We start from the raw sequence: 6,000 nt of genomic DNA on the forward strand, positions 1-6,000 counted from the left end.
CGTTCGTTTTCGTTCAGTGACGGGAATATTTTTATGAAAATTCGAAATAGAATCCATTAAGTTAAGATCCCGGCGAGATTGAGTGCGGTAGTTCAGTAAACTTGTCAACGAACTTGTTTCAAAATAAACCGAATGCTTTCAAATGTAGCAAACATTGTAGACATCCAGTGAGTGAGGAATTGAGAAAATCCATCTTTACGCTGCGCCGGCTAGGCGCACGCGCTTTGATGCTGGATAAATTTATTGAGATCCGAAATGTATTTACTCGTCCTCTTAATCCATCGTCAAGACCGGATGCGAATCGTGTACTCAATTTATGTTTAAATGATGTGGTTACTTTTAGCAGTGTTCATTTCCTTTTAACACGTTAGGAAAATACAAAAATGCCCCAAGTTCATAAAGTTTCATTTATAATGGGTATTTAGTAGTATAGGTGGTTGTATAAATTGTAAAGTTTATTTTTTTTAGTACTAAGAAACTGATGAATTTATTAGAATGACCAATAAATATTATTCAATTGTTATTATTTTTCCAAATCGATAAGGATTGATAATTATTATTACAAGGAAATAGGAAAATTGGCGCCTCGATATTGAAGTATAGGTATAATATATTTGGGCCCAGCTAATTTTTATCAAAACTCAACCGGACAGCGACACAACACACTAACGCATTCCTTCCGTACGCCTTGAACTTAAGCCCCGACTTTAAGTACCTACTTCTAACCATTTGCAGGTGTTCATTAGTATTCTGATTGGTTACAGATTAGGAAAAAAAAATTATAGAGCAGTAAATGTCTATTGCATGGTTTATTAAAAAAACTAATCACAAAAGGTACATTATTATACTTGGCTAAATTTATCCTTTTTTAAAAAAATATTTTTGTGAAAATCACATCAAGGGCGCTGTACAATAAATCGTATCCCATAAAGTCTTGCAGTTACAGAGCGCATGGACGATAAGAATCTAGCCCCATTTGGATTAATTTTTATTTTTGACAATTGAGTTAAGTGTTTTAATGATTTAATGATATTAAAACAAAAAATACAAATTTAGAAAAATAGGAGTAAGATAAGGTACAGTTGATAATATTTACGGACTAGATTACCAATCGTCTTGCAGCAACAAAGCGCACGTACGCGTGGAGTTTTGGCAATTTGAGATTAAATCAATAAATTTACAAAAATAAATATTGAACAATATAGTAAACAGAACATAAAAGTAGTCGGCCTCGTAGTGTAATAGTCAGCGCGTTAGCCTACCACGCAAGAGGTCTCGGGTTCGTTTCCCGACATGGTTGGTATGAAATATTTATTTAAAAGGGTGTTTTCATACTAGAACATTCCATAGTCCCTGGACTGGTACTTGAAGCGTAGGACTGATTATCTTACCTTCATGTTACAAAAATGATCAAGATACGATTGGTGTGCCAATGCAGTGCCTAAGGGAATAATGAGATGACAGTAAATTTTTTAAGTGTTCATGTTAAAAAGTAAAAAAAACAAAACTCAACAAATAAAACACCGTTTTAACACAGTTAACAAAATAAATAAAAGTACATTGGTAGGTAATTACATTAAAAAAATAAAATAAAATGTAACATTTTTAATTATTTTTAGTAAGATATCTACTATAAAAAACTATAATAAAACTCCTTGTGTCTCTCTTTCGTAAGCAATTTGTTCAGATAGTAATGAAAAAAACATACATCTACCTAGTCAAACTTATTACCTACTAAAGTATCCAAAAAAATTTAGAATTTCTTAATAAGGTTACCAAAAAATGCATTATGAGTTGGTAATTAATCCTTTATTTATAAAGGTAATTTGGACCAGTTTTTTTACAAAAGCTTTTATTGCCACGGTATTTATAAACTCTCTAAAACTCAAAACAAAATCGACATTTTCCCTACAAAGATTACTATTAGCAATTTTAGTCCCAAAAACCTTTAAAAAATGTCCTGTCCATTGTTGCAACTTTTTCCTTTTTGTTGCAGGTATATGACACATTGCAAAAAACTTCAGTTGGCTAAAAAAAAAGTGATTTATTTTTACATTTAAAAAATACAAATGTGACGCGAATTGAAAACTGAATTCAAACAAAACGTTCTTTTAAAATGTGGCAACTTTCTAAAATGTTTTGTATGGGGCCATAAATAGCTGGAGAGTGCATTGAACTACATTACAAACCACCCCTATCTTTTTCTGACTCCTTACTGGTAGAAACTTTCTAAGTTTTTTAGCGCAGATGTTCGTTTGGTCCCGTAGTTTATTACAGATTTATTATTTATCTTTTGAGAAAGAGTCTTATGAATGTAAAAAACTGCATCATTATAATAATGATTAAAAACATTTTAGTTTTAAGGCAACAATTCTAAAAGTTTTGTTAAACAGGTAATGTGTGTATTTGCCTATTAGGTATAAAAAAACACAGTAGGAATGATAATTAGGTAGGTAGGTAGAATATTTTTCTTAAATGATTATGTACCACAATAATGTTTTGAGTATGTCCAAATGCTTGCAGACTGGCTGGATTTTCTCCATAGGGAGTTGTTTATATTTAAATTTATTGCAAAAGAGAGAATACATTTTTAAAAAGGTAATATGGGAGTCTAGGCATTTACAGGGCTTATGACCTGTAAACATGCCATATTCCCTTCTTAAAAATGTTTTCCCTCTCTGTTGCAACAAATTTAAATATGAAAAACTTAGTAGGGAGAAAATCCAACCAGTCTGCAAGCATTTTGACATACTCAAAACATTGTTGAATTAACTACCTGGTAAAAGAAAAAGTATACAAAAGTGGAAAATTGTTTTCAGGCGTTGCCTAGTAGGTGAATTGGTTCAGCCGGATGAATCTCACCCTCATGATGAAGGTTTCAGCTATTTTACTTCACAAAAGTCAACAGATGGAAGAGTTGAAGAAATGTGGATCTTCAAACATAGGCAAAATGGTGAATGTTACGCAGTGTGTAAAGTGGCCACTTTAATCAGTCAATGACAGGTCATAAGCCCTGTAAATGCCTAGGCTCCCATATTCCCTTCTTGAAAATGTTTTCCTGATCTTTTGCAACAAATTCGATTATGTACCTACATAGGTTCAGGTTGGTACGTAATTTTAAAAAATCTATATAGATCTTTTAAGTCTGTCTACCTACTTACATATTATAAATAAATAAAAAAGCGTAGTAGTAGACACTACTTAGGTATATTAGTAATTACTTAGCAGATACCTTATACGTATGCTTTCAAGTGGCGGTAAACATGTAGGTATTTAATAAAGTATATATAATACGTATCCCTTCAAAAGTAATTAAATTGTGTTTTGTGAAAATGAGTTAAATATTTCATTTTATAAAATATTACGTTGATGGGGCCGTAGGTATATTCATTTTGCTATCATTTGGATACCTATACCTACCTATTACTGTGGATACTAATGAAGTCCTAGCCTGTTACCTACTTTCAAAAGGTAACATCCTGCAAAAAACCTGCGTAAATAAGATATTTTGTAATAAAATACATAGAACAACTATGCTCTATTTTTTGTAAATTTATTGATATCATTTTAACTTCGCTTGAATTCCACTGGTCCATGCGCTTTGTAGCTGAGGGGTGATTGGTTAGCTAGCTTTCATATATTAACTTTAAAATACCTAAATTTTGTAAATGGTGTCTAGAATTCCAATCGTCTATACGCTTAGTAGCTGCAAGACGTGTTGTAATCTTACTCCTTTTTACTATTCATAGTTATTTTTTTTAAATATCATTAAAACACTAAATTTATACGTAAATTTTTAAAATGTGTAAATGGGGGCTAAATTTCTAACTGTCTATGCGCTCTGTAGCTGCAAGACGTCCTGTAATCTAGCTCCTATGTGTTATAATTTATTATTGATCTTAATTGAAAACGAGGAACTAGAATCCCAACCGTCCATGCGCTCTGTAGCTGCAAGACGTACTGGGATATTTATTAATTGTACAGCGCCCTTGAGGTGAATTTCACAAAAATGGCGCTATATAAATCATCCAACTATAAATATATATTTATATATATAATATTGATATAATAAAAACGGATAGAAGTCATTAGGTAAGTATACCTTGATAAAGAAGCTTGTATAGCTTTGAAACCGGTCGGTAGAACAAGAAAAGTGGCTAAAAATAAAGTTGTTTTATTTATTTTATTATAATGTAGGTATAACCACAACCTTAGTATTTAGATATTTTATATTTATTTCGAAACAGAAATCATATGTATTAATATAATATAAAATATTAAATGACCTACTGATCCATAAAGCTAATTAAGTTCCTTTTATGTATTGACATACAAATGACTTATTTACCATTAAAACTATCTCAATATTTACATTTTAATGTTAATAGTCTAAATATAATTTTATTATTTTATATGTTCTTTAACTATAAGGGTGATTATAATGTTATACTTAATTTTAATAAGAATGAATCATTTTAATGAGAGCTTTTCAGCCTACCGCTCGTAAAGCTCCGCCCGTTTCCCGCGCTAGCCGTACCGCGCATGCGCGCTGCCGTCGGAACAAATAAATACTACACTGTTGGCCATTGCGCACACCAAAATGGCCACATTATTTTTATCCCAAATGGTAAATTAAAATGTGTTTACTCTGGTTGATTAACGTTTAAATAAATTAATTTTATGGCAGAGAATTTGAGCTTTATTTGTTTTATGGCTTGTTTTGTTATAATAAACTGGTTTGGATTTATATAGGCAGTAAAAGTCGTCGAGTACGCACATAAATATACATGTACTTTTGCTACTGTGGATTTTATAGATTTTACTGTGTTATCACTTTATAATTTTATTAACTCAATGAATATAAGATGCTGATATAAAATATTTGAGTTGCTTTTTGAGACTTATAGTATAAGTGTTTTACCATCTTAAAATACTAAATTAGTTAGGTAATTATAGTAGATATGTATGTTTTTTTTATTAAACTTTTAGGAATCAGTAAAATTATTTCTACTACATATGATTTGTTCAATCATAAACTTGTATAAAAATAACTTTATTCAACGCTTTATGAATTAAAATATAACAAAAACACTAAATGAACTCTATTTAAAACTACAAAAAGGTATTATAAAGGTCCAGCCAGTCTGTGTAAGAATGATTAACTTAAAAGGGATTATAAATAAATCATATGAAATAAAGAAGTACGTCTGTAGAAACAAATTATATAAAGCGATATTCATATTACTAATAAATAACGTGTAAAGAAATAGTAAATATGTATTTTTTTCAAAACGAACAATTTTATTCTATAAAAATGGAATGTAAATACTTTTTTAAAAAATCTACTCTCGCGCCTGAAGAATACATTCGAATTAATTATATTATTTATGGGTCTGATAAAACAACCTTTTATAGTCAGCTTACCCACCACATACCGCACACCGCATCTGAGGACATAAGTCTCCTTGGCGGTGCCCACATACACGGAAAATTTGCTCGTTGTCAAACGAGAAAAGCTGCCCGAAGGAGCTCTCTGAAATCTGGTAGCCTTAGCATCTTTGTGCTGAAAGAAAGGAATCCAGAAGTACATAATATGTACTTCATTGGATTGAGAAGAGAGGGAAGTGAATTCTTCACTGACTGGGATTAAATTGATTGGACATGATCAATTCGCCGAAATGATTACAAAACTTTTTAAAAGCCTTGAAATTCTTTTTAGAAGCCACCAGATCTGTATATCCGACAGGACAAACCTTTTATAGTCATACGAAAATTCCTTTCAGACTTTCAAATTAAAATTATTCATTTTGTTAAATTGTGATTTAAAACAATTTTTTAAGCATTTAAAACTCCACTTGTAAATCTGAAATCAGATGGAAAAAAATTGTAATTGATTTAAATTGAAAAAAACGCATTTATATTTTCAAATCGTAATAATTATCAGTTTATTTGCTTTTAGTTTTAAGATATAAACATAAGGTAAACATTTTATTACCAAAC

Source organism: Micrasema longulum, unplaced genomic scaffold, assembly GCF_059751315.1.
Source record: "Micrasema longulum isolate JH-2025_06_02 unplaced genomic scaffold, ASM5975131v1 h1tg000122l, whole genome shotgun sequence".
Classification (NCBI taxonomy): Eukaryota; Metazoa; Arthropoda; class Insecta; order Trichoptera; family Brachycentridae; genus Micrasema; species Micrasema longulum.